The sequence below is a fragment of the Molossus molossus genome, unplaced genomic scaffold, assembly GCF_014108415.1.
Source record: "Molossus molossus isolate mMolMol1 unplaced genomic scaffold, mMolMol1.p scaffold_m16_p_6, whole genome shotgun sequence".
Classification (NCBI taxonomy): Eukaryota; Metazoa; Chordata; class Mammalia; order Chiroptera; family Molossidae; genus Molossus; species Molossus molossus.
The window spans coordinates 105,134,668-105,153,973 of NW_023425399.1; the positions used below are offsets into that span (position 1 = coordinate 105,134,668).

General features: G+C 47.2%; 1 protein-coding gene across 1 annotated transcript in view; it reads left to right on the forward strand.

Annotated features, from left to right (window-relative positions):
• Positions 1-19,306, forward strand: part of ONECUT2 (one cut homeobox 2) — a 42,805-nt gene that overhangs the window by 1,986 nt on the left and 21,513 nt on the right. The gene's annotated exons all lie outside the window — the stretch shown is intronic.

Here is a 19,306-nt window from a genome sequence, read left to right on the forward strand (position 1 = left end):
GGTTGGGACTGCCGCGTTAACCTCTGGGAGGACGGGGGGAGATAAACTAAGAACGGAGAGAGCTTGCCGGCTACCCTTGCACCACTCCTAGCGTTTGCTAGGATTTGCCAAGGTTTGGCTGGGCTCGGAGAGAGGTCAGGCGCTTGTGGAAAGAGGTGCTGAGAAATTAAGATGCAAGTTAGTTAATGCATCTTGGCCGCGGGCTACAGGCTCCGCCTTTGCATTAAGCGGACGCTGATTGTGCGCGAAGCGCGGTGTCGGGGAGGGCTGGCGGCCGGCGGGAGGGGACGAGTTGACGCGCTGGTTACATTGTTCTGGAGCCGGCTTGGCTCTTTGTGCCTCCTCTAGCGGCGGAGCCGCGAGGTACAGCCCTCTATTGTTCTAGGAGCACAGACACCTCCTGCGTGGGCGGCGGGAACTGTAGAGAAAAACACAGCAGTAGCTGCGCCTGGCACACAGTTGAGCGCTTTTGTGCGCACAGACCCGGCGGTGCGCGTGGCAATTGCGCTGTCCCTAGGATCCAGCCGCAGGCCCAGAGGGACTAAGTGTCCAGGCACCCCATTGGGAGGATACGCTGTACTCTACTGCAAACAGGGTTGGGCAGCTTCTCTTGGACTGAGGCGATCTCGGGATCGGCGGGTCATCAGAGGGACGAGTCATAGTGGCAGTGATTTGCATAGGCGAGGGAAGTGGGACACGTGAGATTCAAAGATAATCGCAAAGGAAGCGCTTCCGGAGGGGAGAGCTGAGGCTTCCTCTCCGGCGCCCCGGGGCTTTCCTCGCACCGTTGAAAGGTAGTGTGAATGCACTCTACCGACACCGGACAGGGCTGGGAGGTGTGACAGGCAGCATTTTCACCCAGGCTTGGGGAGGTGCGTTTTCAATATGACCACCTCAGCCTTTGCGGGCTATTGGAGGATTCCTACCTACAGCGGCCCCGCAGTGTTGATCTAAGAAGATAAAAAGGAAAACGAGGTTTGCCCGAAAGAGCTTCTTCAGATCGGTGAACTCCAAGTACTTTTGCTTGGATTTAGAAATCTACTTTATCTCTCTCCTTTAGTTTACGCTTCATCCTCTCCTACATTTTTCTCTGATTTGCTTTTGGTTCCTAGCAAAGATTAAGCAGTGAATAGAGAGTAGCAGTGAGAAATAAATTGGAAGCTTACTGACAATTCCCAACAGTGTGGTTCCCTATTGTCTTAGGCCCCCCAGTCTCTCTCTGGCAAGCTCTAGCACGTGCTGGCTTCCTGGACACAAGCAGCCAGAAGGAAGTTGGCAGCTGGTCTTTGGGGGGTACAGTTAAAGGTGAGATGACAGCTATCCTATTCCAGCCCATCTCAGAGCGCTGCCGCCCCCTCATGCCTGTGGTGAAAAGGGCAGAGCTAAAAAAATAAAATAAAATACTGCCTTCCTGCCTCTGCATTTGAAAGTGATGTGGCAAGTAATGTTTTACCTGTTAGTTCTTAGTCTCAGCTTTTACCATGGCCCCAAGCACTGCTGGGTTTAAGGATAAGTGTGGCAACTCCTGGGGGTCCCCAGTCCCACCACCCACCATGGGGTGGGAGAGTTCCAGGATGACTCCTCAGGGCTGCCTCCGAAGGAGACTGACAGCTCCTTCAGTGAGTGGGAAATTCCTGTTGAGGACCCCACTTTGCTGAAGCATTCAAATGTGTGTCTGTTTTATTACCCCATGTTGAAAAGGGACAAGAGCTTTAGCCTTTTTATCTAGCCATTTTATCAGCAACTACAAGCGTGTTGAGTGGTTATTATTACATAGAAGGCTTTTCAGTTTGGGGTCAGTAGATCAGTCTCTTCAGACACTGACGCAGAAGCTGGGGTTGGTAAGTAGGTATTATGTACTCAGGAGCACTAGGGGACAGGAGCAAATGGAGAAGAAAAGCCGAGGCCTTCTCTGTCAGGAGTATTGATCGGAATCCCCTCGGGGACCTTCGGACCTTCGCTGATGGCCCACACCGTCGGACTCCGGGATTAAACAATCCTAGTAGCTCCCAAAGGGTGACTGGGCCTGTCTCCCAACCCTGTACTGGAACAAGTGGTGCCCCCCCCCCCCCCACTTACCCCAGACCAGGCCTCTGCTTGCTTTCTTTCTTTTATCCTTTTAGTTTTCCTTTCTCTTTCTCATTTTGGGCCCCTCTGGCCCAAAGGCCCAATCAGGCAAGGGTTTTAGGGACCTAAGAATTAAGATGTCTGATTTGGGCCATTGCCCTAAAACCTCACCCTGAGGAGAAGTACACACTGTCACAACAGAAGTGGTCCTTCCTCTCCCCTGTGCCCACCTCTGCAGTGTAGATAGAGCCCAGGGTAGCGTTTCAAAGGGGAGTGAGAAGACATGGGGAAACTCAGATTGCCCCAGAACGGCACGATTTCGCTCAGAAAGGGTGGCAGAGGCAGAGAGTGTTTGCAGCTGCTCCCGCGCGGGCCTCCTCAGAGGTTTCTCAAGGCAGCTTTTATTAACTGGGCTAGAGGCTTCAGGACACACTCCCACGGGCTCAAGAACCAACACTCTCCAGCTTTGAGCCCAAGAAAAGCCTCTAAAGCAAGCACAAACACGAACAAAGAGGGAGAGAGACCAGGCAAGAACCTGGACAGGCGCCCAGCTGAGGAAAAGCGAGGTCTCAGTGGCGGGAGTGGTTTCCTCCGTCATCGGGAAGAGAGAGCAGAGCCCTGGATGGCACAGCCTGTAACCCCGGCTCCCGGGATGTCTGCTGGGAATCAGCCTCCCATCCCCGCGTTGGACAGACACGCAAGCTCTCTTTAAGCAGTAACTCCCAGTGGCCAATCTGAAGCCAACTCTGTCCAGGCAGCAGTGGGCCCTTAACCAACCCGCCAAGACGTTGCCAGGGCCACCTGAGGGCCGCAGCGGGGGGAGCATGGCAAGGAGGTTCTTAGTGGTTCCTGCGGGGGTATCACTGCGCGCCTGTGTCCTTCTGAACCGGGATATCTTAGGGTGCACTGAACCGACCCGGCACCTCCTAAAGCAAAGGGAGGGGGCGGGGACTTCATTCGAAGACCTCCCCCCACTTCACAACCCCAACTCCCCAAAGCTTCCAGCCCAGCTCAACCCAGCTCTCCCTGCAGTTTAGTTTGGGATCGTGGCCGGGAGGCCGCAGGCAACCCACATCAGTACGGAACACGCGATATTTTTGCCTGCTGGCTGGTCAGATTAATAATTGAAAAGCTCTCGCTACTGTCCTTGCTTGGTCAAGCCCCCAGTGCCTCGAGAACACCTCCGTAGCACGCATTAGGGTGGACAGGAGCAGCAGAGAGGCAGGACGGGAGGGAGGGCAGTGAAGCCCCGCGAGAGAATGTAGCCCAGGCCACCCTGCATCCTCGACGTGAGAGGCTGCACATTTATTTTTACTCCAGGCTTTCCACCGTGTGGTTATGTCACTTTCTCAAACAAATGTGTATATGGAGGGAGATCGATGCTGATAATGTTTAGAAGATTAAAAGAGCATTAATGCTGGCAACAATAACGTAAACGTGTGGACCCAGATTTCATTGATCTGGAACCTGATCCGGCGCATTTCCAGTAAGCCCGACAGTTCCCAGCAGAGCACTCGCCAGCGCCCCGGCTCCCCGGCGCTCCCCGCGCTCCCTGGTGCTCCCCAGCACTCCCTGCTGTGCAGCTTCCCCAGCTCCCGGCCTGTTCTCGGGTCTGGCCGCCGCTCCTCCCCTGCAGGGCCCCAGCCTAAGCCTCGCGACCCGAAGCTTTCTCTTGTCACTGGACTGCCTGCCTACTTTCCCTGAGCTTACACACCGCTTTCTGCGCTCCCTGCCACTGGATCTGCGGGCGGCTGGGTGGAGAAGGCTTTGCGCGCCTGCACCGTGCCCTCCCAGCTTTCTTGTCCTGGAGGAGCCGCGTCCCCACCTCTGGGGCCCAGGAGGCCCCCATCTGGTCCTGCAGGGCGGGGGCAACTTTTTCCCTACATTGAAACCATCTAGGAAATTCAGTCACCCTCTTGATGTGCGGGAACGACCGGAATTGATGTCTCTAATGCTGCCTGCTAACCTCGCAGCTTCCAGATCCGTGGATCCCCTCTCATCCTTGACTGTTCTCGTTAAAAGAGAGCTCATTCGCATTACATGTTCCCATTCACAGACTTTGTACACAGATGCATTAGTTGGACAATTAAATGTGGCCCAGTGACAAAGGCCCCGACTTTATTCCTCAGAATTGTCTGCTCTGCAGCAGGCTAATTGGGCCAACCAGGGAAGAATCTTGCCTACCCAGGCTGGTGCAGGAAGGTAAGAAAACCAGACTGGGGGACCTCACCACCACCTCCTCCCCTTCTCATCAGAGAACTGGGGCTGGAGTAAGCTGGGCAGGGAGATTTGCCCCTGGTAACCTGCACTGACCAGAAAAACAAAGAACATCTGAGCTCTTCCTTCCTGCCCAGTGGGGAAGACCTCTGCACTCTGCCTACCGCTCCCTTGCCAAACGGCGGCTATTCTCCTAGAAGGAACAGTAAAGGTGAATTTGACTGGAAAGAAGGAAAGAGGTGAGCTGGTAGTGAGGATGAGATGAAAGTTTAATCATTGTTGTTTGTTATTATAACTCCTCCAATTAGAAAGCTAAGCTTTTCCTTCCAGAGAAGGTCTCAATCTAGAAGGAAAGGAATGTTTTCCTTCCTTCTCCAAGAATGAAATGAGAAAGAGGAGGAAGGAAAGGTGGTGGGGAGAATCTTACATTGTTCTGCTTTGAGGTGTGGCAAAGGATCATTGGGTTTTCTTTCTGTCCTCCCCAAATGGGGAACATCCATTAAAGAAGGGAGCTTCGATATAGCTTCTTGATTCCTAGTCAGAGTGTGCTCTTACCCCTGCTCCTGAAAACTACAGTGAACCAGGTCAGGTGACCAGTGATCAGCTACAGAAACTGAAAGTGGGTGATTCCCTTCTGGTTAGGAAAACAATTGGCCCCTCCCTACATGCCCCACATGAAGGGCCCCAGCATTCTCCTTCTCGGAGGGTTGAATGGCATTTTGGAGAGTGGGATCTTAGAATCCCCAAACAGGGTGAGGGTAGGGCAGAGGGGAAACTGATTCCCCCAGATTCTCTGTGTCTCCAAGAGAAGAGCTACCCCACTCCTGTCTCGAGCCAGGTCTGGACAGGGCTTACGTCCCCCAGCTTCAGACCTGAACCCTGAGAAATGGAGAACCTGCTTCTCCTGCTGTTTCAGCCCAAAACTTCATTTTAGGATCACCTGTTGGTTTTCTAGTCATTAGAACCTTTTTCTAAAAGAAGATTAGAGGAAGGGGGTTGAAGAATTCTCAGGAAGAAGGTACTGGACCCTACCACACGATGGCTGGTAATGGTGTTGGCAGACACTGTGTTCAGGAAAAGTGGTGTCATGTAGGGGGAATCCCTGGAGGAATGAAAGTCTCAGAGGAGAAGCAGAAAGATTTAGTTTCTGGGTTCCTGCCAAAGGAAGGGAGATGAGGAGGGAATTAAATAGAAATGATTGTCTGGATAAAGTGCCCTGGGGAAAAGGGTGACTATTCAGCCACCCTGAACATTAAACTTCATCAAAGACCCTTTGGATTATGTTCACCACTGACCACTCAGAGACCCTTGTTTTTCCTGGGAAAAGTAATTTATCCAGGGGGATACTTTTCTTGGGGGGGAGAGACCATGATGAGGAAGCCCAATGGGTCCATTTATGATGTCAGGTGCAGAGTCTGCTCAGGATGGGCTGGGGGCCCGTCATCACCCAATCTGCCCCCCTAACCCACTTCAGTAACTTTGGGAAAGGCTTTTGGATGCCCGTGTCTCAAGACAAAGACTTTGAAAAAACATGCACAGGTTTTGGAAGGAGCAGGAAGGAAGGAGGGAGGGAAGATGATTGAGTAATGCCACCCATCTGATGCCTGACACAGTGCAGACGGGAAAGGTTAGAGGCTGCAGGCGTAAGGGTACAGTCTCACTGGAGGAGCAGGATTCTTAGAAGCTTTGGACATTTGTTATGAAAAACTGTCCCACACACATTGTCCCAGAGGGAAGGGAGGCTCTGCCTTCCACATTGACACCTCTCTCACCATTTGAAGATCCATTACTCTTCTGGAGAAAGCAGACTTTGTTTGGGTTGGAAGCACACCTCCAGCGTAATTTAATCAGCATTGGACTTTGGCTCATGTAATCAAATATACATATACTTTCTCCTACAGGAAGAAAAATAATTTCTCTGTAACTGCTATTGACTTGAAGTCATGTAATCTCTGGAAAACATCACATTTTTAAAGGGAAAGGTAAAATTAAGAAGCGGAGAATCCAGTTTTAGTGGTTTGCTTTGTCATTGCTAAGACAGCCAGTTACCACCTAAGAAAGGGCACAAAGCATTCTAGAGTTCCAATACTTGTGCTGCCCCAATGGTGGGCATTTCACGTTAGCTTCCTCTGTGTAGTCAGCCTCCCAAATGTATTTTGGTAGGAAACAAGGTTGACTAGCTCACCAGACTGCAGGAATTTGGGCATTATATTTACATTGGGTGAAGACATCCTTGAAGGAACCAGTTTCTTCCATTTTTTTATCCTGTTAGGAGAGGCCACAGGCAACAGCAAGCCCCTTCATTACGGGTGACAGTAACCATTGGCAACTCACTCCCCACTGCACCCCCAGGGCCTTGAGCACGGAGCTGTGCCTAGAGCATCCCTCTGGAATCTCAAGTTTGGACTCCCCACCCGCAGGGCGGGTGAGGCTCTGGGCTTTACCCAAGTTGAGTCTGTTAGGGCATCTGTTGTAAACACAGATCCATTGATTTGCATTTGTCAGAGAGTCAAGTTAAACCAGTGAAAAGAGAAGCCCTTACCCTTTTATGTAGGGCCAGGGAAACCTTTCATATTGATCCTATTGATCCAACCTTTCCCTTTAAGGAAACCACATAGTTAAAGACCCTCGTTCAATAGATTTACCCTTCGCGCTTGTGATATTCCTTTAAGTGTTCTCATCTAGGATAGCTGGGCATTAAGCCCACACTCCAAACAGACAAAAATGAAAAGAGAGTAGGAGGGGAGGAGTCAGGAGGCAGAATTGTGGGAAGTAAAATTGAATCAAACTGAAATGTGTAATGATTTGATTGGGGGTGTTTTTCTCATTCTTCCAAGATGGCATGCAGGGATAAAGACAAAATGGGTGTATTTGGCTTCTCTCTCTCTCTCCACAAAAAAAAAAAAACCCTGTTTATATGCTAGAGTGGCAATGTCTCTGGAACATCATTTTCTACTGTAAAATTATTTCAATCAATCCACTAGCTTGGTTTATTTAAGCTGCTTCACTTCAAAGCAGTAATACTTCCACAAAAATTATTTTGGTTCATTTGTAGCAAATCAGGAATAGAATTGTCTTCAGAAAATGCAATATTTTGAACTCTGTATATGAGTATGGACACTGAGAGGGGGCATGGAGCTGTGTGTTCTGAAGGAAGTGGGTAGGAACTAGGCCAAGAGTGAAGTGTAGCTTGTCTTACAGACGGTGTGGATGGAATAGGAATTGCTAAATACTACTCAGTATCATTTGTGTTTGCAGGTATGAAAATGAAAGTCCCTTTTGTTTTCAGAACTGCTGGCATGATCCATTTCATTTCTTCCTTGAAACACTGGTTCTGTGAATAACATCCATCTGTAATTTTTTTTTCAACATAGTACATGTGCTATTCCTAATTGGTTATCTCTTGGGTTGTGTTCAGATATTCATGTTTGTTTTATGTGATTGAAAAATATTAATGATTCCTTAGGTGAGCTAATGTATTTATCTGCTGAGTGAGTTCAAAGGGCAGAGTTCAGCTTTGGTTCAGGTTAATTGAACAGGAAGCAGTGAGCTCTCCAGGCTGTGTTTAACAAGGGACCAGTCCCTTAAAATATCACACTCAGCAAACACACAATTTCACCGTCCTCATCCTGGAGTCTGATGTAAGAGGCACAGATCAACTTGGATTGCCTGTTTAAAACCCCAAAGCGAAGCAAAGCAACTGCAACAAAACCCTCGAGTCCACCTCAGGGAAGAAGAGTTTTCTCATTGGCTAATTGCTTTATTGGTAGCACTGACCTGCGGAGCAGCTGCAGGGGCCTGGATGAAGGCTGAAGCCTCGGAATAATGTGCTCCATTAGAACAGGGCACGGCATTTTTTGTTTACTCAATTGGAGCACCCTGCAAAGTGCCATTAACCCCAGCCCAACAGCGCTTGTGCGGCTAAAGCCAAAGGTCACGCCTGTCAGGCTGTAGGCAGGGCTAGTTCTGCCCTGGTGGGAGGAAGGGAGCATCCTGCTGGCATTGCCCTCCCTAAACTTGGCCCAACCAGGTGGGCCCCTCCAGAGCTTTGACCAAAGCAAGCAGTTGCACAACTTGTTTACATTTCCCAATTGCTGAATCATGTTATTGATGATTAAACAGTTTTGATCTGAGCACCATGAATCACCTCAGAAAAAAAAATCCTCCACTGGCCCTCTCTTTTCTATTTGTTCTCTTCATCCCTATGCATTACAGCAAATAGCACGGTGCAATTAGTGCTTTTTAGCAGGAATATAGTCTGGATAAGTGCTGGGATCAAGAGGAAGATCTCTAAACAAAGTTGGGGGGTTGTTTAACAGAAAGGTTTGAGGTGTAACCAGCAGTTAAGGCTTCCAGGAGAGCACCTTGAACTAGAGTGCCACCTGCTGGAAGGCATCCCGCTGCAGTGAGCCTCGCACCTCCCACAAGGCCCAAGGCCCTTCCTTCACTTTGTTCCTAGATCTGGGATCCCATTCCTCATCCTCCTGATCACTACCTATATTTTCCTGGACATTTCTTTAGGGACTTACTCCTGGTCCCTTTGGACTCTAACCTCTGCCTCTTTTCGTTCATTGCCTAGGAGAAATCATCAGTTCTGATGTGGTGAGGTAATAGTCTCCTGCTTAGATGGAAAGTGCTTGGAGGAGGAGGGGCAGAGAAAGCAAAGGTATCTATGGGAGAGGAGAGGAATGGTCATATGTGGAAGAGAAATGGTTCAGTTGATGGTGCCAGTGAGAGCTGTGACAACTGCAAGGTGTTCTGAAAAGGTAAAATATTGCACAAAGGTGAGGGGGTGGGAGAGAATCAGTATGGGTAGGGAGGACGTCAGGAAGTGATATACCAAGGCAATGGGCCAGAGGTGGGCTCTGTGAAATCTCCTGGGAAGAGAAAAAGTGAACCAGCCATTTTGCAATTGCAAAGAAGTGAGCCAATGAGCTAGACTTGGAGCCAAACTGTGGGGCTGGCTGTAGCTCTGTGGGCGGCAGCTGTTCCCAGACTCGCCTCATATCGATCCGACCTAGAGCCCCTGGCAGCCGAGCGCTTGCGGGTGGGTTGCTGACTCCATGCCTGGGAGCAGGCTTCAGCACCACGAACAGCGCCACGGAGAGCCGAGAGCCCTGCGCCCTGCTGCAGTCTGAGCGAGTTTCCATCTCAACCCCCAGAAGGCAGATGGGCTTCTGTGGGGTTAAATCCGGGCAGCACCCTCGTCAGCAGCTCCAGCTCTCTAGATCTCAGCGCGCCCCAGACAGAACAGGGCCTTAGATTTTCCTCTCGCACCCCTGTGACTTCGTTCTCTGCCTGAGGTCAGCGATAAAAAACGGGAGTCAGGAGCCCTGGCCGGTTGGGCTCAGCGGTTAGAGCGTCAGCCTGCGGTCCAGAGAGACACCTGGGTTCGGTTCCCCCTAGGGCACGTACCTCCGTTGCAGTTTGTCCCCGACCCTGGTTGGGCCATGCGGGTGGCAGCCACTCCATGTGTCCCTTTCATGTCGATGTTTCTCTCTCTCTCTCCCTCCCACTCTGTCTGAACAAAAAATGGAAAAATGTCCTGGATGAGGATAAAAAAAAAAAAGGAGGGGGGAGGGGAGAGGCTTTGGTGAAGACAGGACGAAAGATTCTAAGTGACCCTTTCCTTCCCAAGAGAAAGAGCGTTAGTGACCCTGGTTGAGGGGCGAAGGGATTGAACTGTTTTTCTCGATGTCCTGCTATCCGCAGGCTCTGATTGCCACTCTCAACACGATATTTCAGATTTAGGATTTCCTCTTAAGGTTTACAGTCTGGTTGCCCCCCAAAACAAGTATACACAAATGATTGCTTTCTCCCCCACCTGCATGCTTCCGATATTTGAAAACATGGCTTTCATTATATTAAATAACACTCGCACTTTATATCAGCAGAATGTTGCAGGGAGAGCCAACTACAGGATATCACTATCTCCAATAAATCTAGAAACTGGGTTTGATTTCCTGAGCGTCTTCCTTGACGGGGTTCTCGTTAAGAAGTACCTCTCTACAGTTTCCTTGGGCCAGTGATTGAGTCACTTCCCTCAGGCCACACAGTGGAGTCCTATGGCCTTGGCCAGGGTGAAAGCTGACATTGGGCGCTGACCCCTGACTCTGGCTGTTCTGCTTTATTTGTGTTTTTATTCCAGAGGAAAGAGGCAGGTGGGTCCTTTTGGCCCATCATTGAGCACGATTCACATCTTTTTGCATTTCTAGTAAAATGGCCCTTGCCTTCCCAAAGCTAATCAAAATGTAAAACTTTTTCTTTATTTCAAGAAATTTTATACTTCAAACCTCATTTATTGCTAATGGGAGGTGGAGCAAAGGAACGGTCAGGTGTGTCCCCTTTAAAAATTTTTTTTTAATCCTCACCCGAGGACATTTTTCCATATTTTGTTCAGATAGAGTGGGAGGGAGAGAGAGAGAAACATCAACGTGAAAGGGACACATCGAGTGGTTGCCGCCCGCACGACCCAACCAGGGCCGGGGACAAACTGCAACCGAGGTACATGCCCTTAGCGGGAACCGAACCCGGGTCTCTCTGGACCGCAGGCCGTTGCTCTAAGCACTGAGCCAAACCGGCCAGGGCAGGTGTGTCCCCTTTAAAAGAAAGTCAAGGATCTGATAAATGAGATTATCTTCCCTGTGACAATTCATTTAAAAATTACAAGTGGCTCTTGGTTGAAAGAAAGAAGAAAAAAATCCAGCCCCAAACAAAATTAATCTGGTAGAGCATTGATTCTCAATGTGGAAAACAATGATTTTCTGTGTTTAAATATCTAAACGTTTGCTCTAAAAATGAATAGGAACATATTTGTAAGAACGTATTTGAATCAGATCTAGAACTGGTTTCAGATCTGTTTGATAAACACTGATAAAAGCAGGCTCTTCGAGCTGTATGATCTTTGAATTTGCAGACATGCATTTCTTAGTAGTTGTTGGGTTACACTATCAGAATCTTTTCCAGTAAAACATGGATTTCACAGTAAGCAAAGTCCTTCTTTCAAAGTCAATTTTATATGCATCACTGCATTTTATTAAAAATAAGGCAGTCCATAGACCCAGACAGTAGTATGGTGATTACCAGAGGGTAAGGGGGTTGGAGACAGGTAGAAGATAGTAAAGGGGGGATAAACCACTTGGGGTAGTGAACACACAATACAATATACAGATGATGTATTATAGAATTGTACACCTGAAACCTATATAATTTTATTAATCTATATCACCCCAAAATTTCAATTAAAAAAATGTAAAAGGCAGACCAGTCTGAAAGAGCTTATACCAAATGCATTTCCCTTGTAGGGAATTTAATGTTTTTAAAGAATATTCTCCTATGTTCTTCTTTGGCTCCAAATTCAAAAGAAAAGAAAAGAAAAATGTGTGGAGTGAAAGAACTCTTCACTTTTCTGAAACAGTGTGATAAATTCCTATATCTGAAGTATCTTTTTTAAATCTTGAATTCATTTGCCTCCTAATGTATACCTAATCAACTCAGTGGCCTGAATTCATTTGAATTCACCTTCAAGGCACAAGAGTGAATTTTTTATTCACTCTCCATTCTAACCCTTCTCATCATTTTGTAAAAATTCTTCTGAAAAAGAAGAGCCAGTCTTCCTGTTGAAGGCCAGTTCCGTGGCCTGATTCTGGGCCCTGCCTCTCCTGCCCTGGGACGCAAGCTTTCCTATGCTATGACCTCTTCTTCATGACTCTCTTCCCATCAATATCTGTGTGCTCCAGTCTCTTCTGTCTTCTCTTTTAAATGCCCGCCCCCCCCCCCCCCCCCAGCACCTGTGGTAGCTTTATCTCTTCCTCCCCTTCCCTTCTAGGCAGAGTTGCTATAACTCGGTGCCTGTTTCTTACCTCCCCCTTCAGGCCCAGCACTTTACTGGTTCCACTCACACCTTCTTACTAAACCTGCTCTTAACCATTGAAGCTATCGGGGTCTTTGTAGCCAAATCCAACAGACACTTCTCAGTTCTTAATCTGGCCTCTGGAGATTTTGACACACTGCTGACTACCCTTTTCTCTCCTTTCTTCTCCTGACTTCTGAAATACTGTGTTCTCTCTCTCTCTCTCTCTCTGCATTCTGATCATTCCTTCTCAGTCTCCTTTATGGGCTCCTCCGACTCTGCCTATCTAGCCCAGCATTCTGACCTAGGCTATTTTATTTTTTCACACAGTGTACTCACCCTGGATAATCTTATCAGTTGGTTTACTATCTCTCTATGCTGAGGACTTCAGGTCTCTCTCCAGCCTTGATATCTCTCCTGAGCTCCAGATCCTTATTTCCTTCTGCATCTGGACAGCTTTGCCTCAGAGTCCACAAATTCAATCTGTTCAAGTGAATTCATGTTCCTGTCTCCCCAGCCCCCTTCACCGTCACCCCAAAAATGAGTCTCTTATTTTATTTCCTCTCTCTTTCAATAGCATCACCTTGTGCACAGACTCTCAAGTCAGAAACCAGGAAATCAACTTGGATTCTTTCTTTTTCCTCTTCCCCATCATCAACTATATGAACCATGTGGATTATGCCTCTCACATACCTGTCTACATCTCTCAATCCCCTTTGCTGATGCCCGAGCGGGGACCATCACCAACTGCAACAGCCCCCATTCTTGCCTTCTCCCTTTCATTTCCCAACCTTGCTAGAGTGACTTTTCTGGAACTTCAATCTGACCACATTGCACCCTTATTTAAAATTCATTGTTAGTTCCCTGTGACCATTGGAAGAAGGTCCAGATCCCTGAGTAGGGTATACCAGCCCCTGTATAGACTGACCCCTGCTCATCACCTCCAGCCTCATCTCACATCACTCCACGCATTCACTCTGTACTCCAAACATGCTGTACTCTCTCCAGCTCCTCAAACACATCAGGCCAGTCCTTTGGTCTAGAACACTTTTTCCCTCACTCAACTGCCTTGAACCCAATTGCAGATCTTGGCTTAGATGGTCTTGCTTCTAGGAAGTGTCCTTTGGTCTCCTGAGTCAGGATCCCCTTGGACTAGCCCTCCCATCGCACGTAGAACATACATGTCACCTGCCAACTTGTCAGTGTTCCTCCCGCCCAGTAGAATGTAAGTTCCACGAAAGCAGAGGATGCATACGGAAGGCAGCCAATAAATATTTGTGAATACATTAATATTCTTCTTGTATATTGATACTGTTTCTGCCCAATGTACCTGCCAAGTTAGTAGATGGCATTTGAAAATGAATCATTCGTGTTGGTACATTATTTTGGAGTAATATTTTATATTTCATGATACCACATTCTCATCAATGACATTTTACTCCTAAGCTATGATACTACAGGTATGTGTATTTAAAGGGAATCTTGCTTGAATCTTGCTGGGATGCAGTCTTACCCAAAGCTTCAGATGATCACCAGTGAAGCAAGGAATATGATACGATGAACAGGGACCCATTTTACCAGTTGACTCTCATCCCCCAAGGTAACCTGCTCCAATCAGGCAGCTCTCCCTACCATTCTGCTCAGACGCCGTCCTCTTTGCCACGCTCTTGTCTTTGCGCAGTTTCTTCTACCTGGAATGCCTTATCGCGTCTGTCTCTCCGGGTTGTTTTCCTTCTGGACACCTCAAAGCCTCCTTGCACGAATTCTTCTTAGCTGACTCTAGCCCATCTCCTTTTCCCGAACGTTGGTTGCATCATCTGTTCCAAAATACACAGCAGATTCTTGGCTGTGGTCTTGCTCCGCTCCTTATGTCCTACTGTGTCTCCTTTTCCTAGGGCTCTTTCCTTGTGTTTCCCGCAGCTGCTGGTCCGCGGCTGAACCCACAGTAGGAGTTTTGGATTTCTGCTTGTCTTTATAGAAGCTCCTCATTTCTGTCACTCGGGGGGAATGGGTGGTATAGGTGTCCTCATGTCTGGCATTCTTTTCTAGCCTCTCCTTTTTGAAAAGGCACATTCTTTTCTATAAATGTTTTGTTCCTTGACAGAAATCTTTGCTTACATAATGTAAACCAAAAATGGATACCTGCACTAATCGGCAGTGAGACATACACTTAATATGGGTAAGAGAGTGCTCATAATGGCTTGGTTAATGACAAGGTTTGCCTGCTTCCACCCAAAGCCAAAAGTGTCACCCACTTTAGAGCAATTGAGCCTGTAAACACATTAGCAAATCAGAGGGACTGTTTCTCCTTTTAAGTCATTTTAATTATTGGTAGAGTAAATTTGCATATAAGTGGTCATTACTTGATACACTGCAAATTCTTAGATTGTTATTTATTTAAATTTATTTGTAAAGAGTAAAGAAAAAGGCCAGAGAACAACATCTTCTATTGATACCTTTACCCTCTTCCTTTCCCATTTCCTTATCTTTTGTGAGTATATAAATAAAGTTAGAGCCTTGAGACCCAGTAGTTCAGAAATTTTCAGGATGTTAGACACAGTTTTGCATACACAGTACTGAAACTAAGTAGTTAAGAATAGAAAAAAAATTAAGTAGATTCTTTTCACCTTTGATTTTACTGGATTTTAAAGATTTCAATGGATAAATCCTCATTTACCTTCACAATATCCATATGGGATTGAGTGAAACTCACTAAGATTTTGTTATTATCTCAACTTTAGTAAGAAACTGGAACTAAAATAATTTGCTATGTCTTATGTGGAAAGCATATATTCTTGTGATATTTTATCCTTTTTACAGTTATGTTTCGACATTCCTGTTACTTGAGTGGCAAACTATGGAAATCAAGCATATATGAACAGGATTTAGTGTTAAAATGAAAACATGCTAGACGTTTTTTCTCGATGCCTTTAATTGAATGCATTGCCTGCTGCATGGTAATTAGGTATGCTCAGTAAGCAACTGACTTCAGTGACTGTCATTTGTGTGCCTTGCATAGACAAACCAAGTTTCCTTTGACAAGGAGGCAGAGACAGGAAGGGTGGGCCAGAGCAGGAGGCAGCTCTGAGGCCTCTCTGGAGAGCCTTAGACTACCAGTGAGAGCCAGACTCTCCTCTGGCTGGGGCACCATGGCTGTACGTGGCTGGCACCAAAGGGTGTACACGCTCCTTTTCTCTCTTCTGCCTAGTGCCTCAGCCTCCCCCTCTGCCGCCTTCCCAACGGAATCAGGTGGGAACAGGAGTCAGTACTGCTGAGCTCACCCCTCCTGACCAGTTTCCTACCTGGAGCCTCAGACTTGGGCTCCATAGGCAGATTCTGGGAAGCCCATTAAAAGTGCAGGATGGAGAATGGGTAGATGTTTGGATTGGAGGAGGAAGGGAGGAAAACCCACAGTAGAGATAGGTGGGCTTTTCTATCATAATCCGACCAGCTCAGGAGCCTGTGTTCTGCCTCCTCAGAGTGAGCCCCTGAGACAGGAACATCCCTATCTGAGATGGGCGAGGAGCCCCAAACTCAGAAGAGCGGGAGTCTAGAGCAGGCCCTGGGGACGGTGTCTGTACAACCCAGATTCCTCTCTCCTAGGGAAGGGACTGGGGCACCAGGCCTGCCCCCCCCCCCCCCCACTCTCAGAGCTGACTTCTGGCCGGTAGCCCAGTGGAATGAACGACCACTGGTTTGGGAGTCAGACAGCCTTCGGTATCCATTCTACCTCTGCCATTACTGACTCTAGCTCTAGCACACCTTTCTGGGTCTCAGGTCCCTCCTTTATAAAGTGGAAATAATACATCCACCCTGGAGAGCAGATGTAAGTGTTTGAGATGATTTGCATCAGGTAGCTGTTGGGTAATAGGGTGATGAACCCTCTTCAGGATGTCCCCACAGGTCCCCTTGCCTAGAGTGGTGTCCTGAGTGACAAGATGATTTTGGACGTTGGGGAGGAAGAGAGGGAGGAAAGAAAGTACAGGTTTTATTGAACTTCTGTTATGTGCTGTGTATCGGTTACCTATGGCCATAACACGGAGTCACAAAACCATCCCCAAACTCAGAATGCAGCGGTAAGCATTTTCTCCTCACTTATCTGCGGGGCTCAGCTGACCGAGGCTGGTCCCAGCTGGGCCTGCCAGTGCATCTGTGGTTCAGCTGACTTGATGTGTGTGGGGGTAGCTCTACTGCACATACTTCCCATCCTCTTCTGGGACCAGGAGATGTCCTTCTCACGGCAAAGGGGAAAGTGCAAGCAATAACATACTCTACCATTCCATTCGTGAAAGCAAGTCACAGGGCAGAGCCCAGAGAGTGAAGGCACTACAAGGTAACATACGGAGCCTGGGTACGAGAGAGCTTGAATTGGAGCTTTTTTTTTTGCAATCTACCTCATATTTTGGTGCCCCTTTATTTTTAATCCTCGCCTGAGGCTATGTTTTTTATTGGTTTTAGAAAGAGAGGAATGGGAAGAAAGAGATAGAAACACCAATGTGAGAGAGAAACATCAATAGTTTGGCTCCTGTACGCACCCCGACCAGGGATCAAACCGCAACCTGAGTAGGTATGTGCCCTGACTGGAATCGAACCCACAGCCTTTTTGGTGCATGAGATGTTGCTCCAACCTGAGCTACCCACCAGGGCGTCACCTTTATTCTTGCAGGAAGCCATTTCTATGGTAGGGATAGGATAGGAAAAGAAATTTGGCAACAAGCAGAAAATAAATGTGGAAGCATTTCAACACACTTCACTATTTTATGCTGTACAGGTAACAAGCCTGTGCCCAGCTTAGCAGGACTGTCTGCGGACAAGCCTAACCTGCGGTCCACAGGGCAGGCAGGAACTCGGGCTTTGCTTTCCTCCGCCGCCCTGTTCGCACTAGCACGGTGCCTGCAATGTTGTCGGCACTCCGCAAATATGGAATGCCATCGGTCCCTATTCTGGTGTCCGGCAGCCTCACCAGATGATGACATGGACTTCTCCATGTACTTTAAAATAAGGCTTCATTTTGAACTTTTCTACATTTTCCCACTGAAGTAATCATCAAACATTCAAGGTACAAAAGCCCATGTCTGTTGCCCACAGAAGTTAAGCCATCCAATTCAAATCTCGGTTATTCTTCACTGATAAAATCCAAACAATGGGAACCCTTTGCTTAGGGTTCAGCAGTGAACATAGAAGCAACTCTCAGGCAGTATCAGAAAGATCAAGAGATTGACTCATTTGTGACTCCCAACAGTGTCTAAGGTTTGTTGTTTTTTTAACCTTAGGTTCTACATCTGGGGCCTGTATTTTTCTTAAAATCATAAGCAATGTTAAAAAAATACTTGACAGTTTTGTCTTGATTTTTAATGTGGGTGTTAAGAGATGCCTCCCATTAGTGAGTATGCCCCTGGTCAGTGTGTTTATGGGCATCGTCCTGCCTCCTAATGGTCTGGTACACAGAGGGCTTCTGGAGCTGATGTATATGGATCTCAGTTGCTCTCATTTGTGCATACTTAATTCAGAGAGGTGATCACATTGATTTCCTCGCCCTACTTTTGAAGACATTGTACTAACATAGATATCTCACCTGCTCTAACTACATTGTCTGAAAAGGAAAACATTTTAAACCTTTGGAAACAATTTTGATGGACATTTCATTGTGTTGTATATTACTTGCCTAATTACATTTCCTTCACATCACGGTCTATTTAAAATTAAATTGAGAGATATTTTCGAGTTCCATTAGGCAGATAACTTTGTTTGGCTGGATTTGTTCTGTGTACATATGAAATGGCCTCCTACGAATCAATACCCAGCGCTTACACTTCCCATGGATGTGACGAAATGGCACCCTTAGTAGGCAGATGTAGTCTCCTGTTATTCATAACAAGCTGTCCCTGAACTTGTTTACCCTGCAATTCCAGAAAGTCCTCATATTTTTGTGTCTGTGGTTTGGCAGGCTGATTGACTTGGATGCTGAGCATTGTGCACAAAATCGGTAACCTTTCATGGATTCGCTGAAGTCCTGGGACTCCTATTTACAAACTCACAGTGTAGCTCAAGACAGCTAACTTCTTTGGGGACATACAAAGGTCTTATTTGCATAGCTGAAGGGCTAGAATTCCAGACTGGGTTTGAAAACAAATAGCATGAGTTGTCTGAGGATTCATTCCCAGGGAAGAGATGGGATTTCCAATGTCTTCCGTCTTTGGAAGCAAGACTCAGGAGAACGTCCTTATCCCTCAGCTCCACCTCCTCTGCTACCGAAGACAACGTTCCTTAGACAGCCACTCCATCAAATTCGGTGGCAAGGACACCTAGGTGATAGAGCTGTATTTGGAGAGTTGGCATTCCACAAGTACTATTTTACTACTTTAAAAAATAGCCCCCAAGACCTGCTTTTTGTTGCATTGTTAATTAACCTTTGAGTCATTTGAATTTTCAAAGCCTTCAAGGTTTATCTTTATCACTGTCTTAGTCCTTTCAGGCTGCTATAACAAAACACCACAACCTTGGTGGTTCAGAAACAACAGAAACCTATTGCTCACAGTTCTTGAGGCTGGAGTTCCGAGAGCAGGGTGCCATCATGGTCGGATGAGGGTCCTCTTCCAGGTCGCAGACTGCTCATCGAATGCTCGCATGGTGGACGGGGTTAGGGAGCTCTCTGTGCCTCTTCCATAAAGCACTAATTCTGTCCATAAAGGTTCCACCCTGTGACTTAAGCAACTCCCAAAGGTCACACCTACCAATACCATCACCTTTGGGGGTTAGGATGTCAACATATGAACTTGGGGGTCAGAAACATTCAGCTCATAGCAATCTCTGTGCCTCAAATAATAAACACATCATAAGTTGTGCCTTAAATGAACTAATGTATAGAGATGCTTAGAACAAACAACATTGTGGATGCTTGCTAATGTAGCTATTACTGTGGATGTAACATCTCTGTACATAGCAAGGATTTGGCCTGAGTCACCAACTCTCCCATAGTTTTTATTTTGAGAGTATTGCTTGGTGTTACCATTGAGAGAACGAGCTTTGGTATTAGATCCAATTTGTGCACCACTTACAAGCTAGCTCTGAGACCTCAGACAAGTGATTAACTGCAGAGAGCATCAGCTGCCTCCTCTGTAGAATGGGGATACGGCCGATATCTGATATCATCTAGCTGGTGTGCAGATT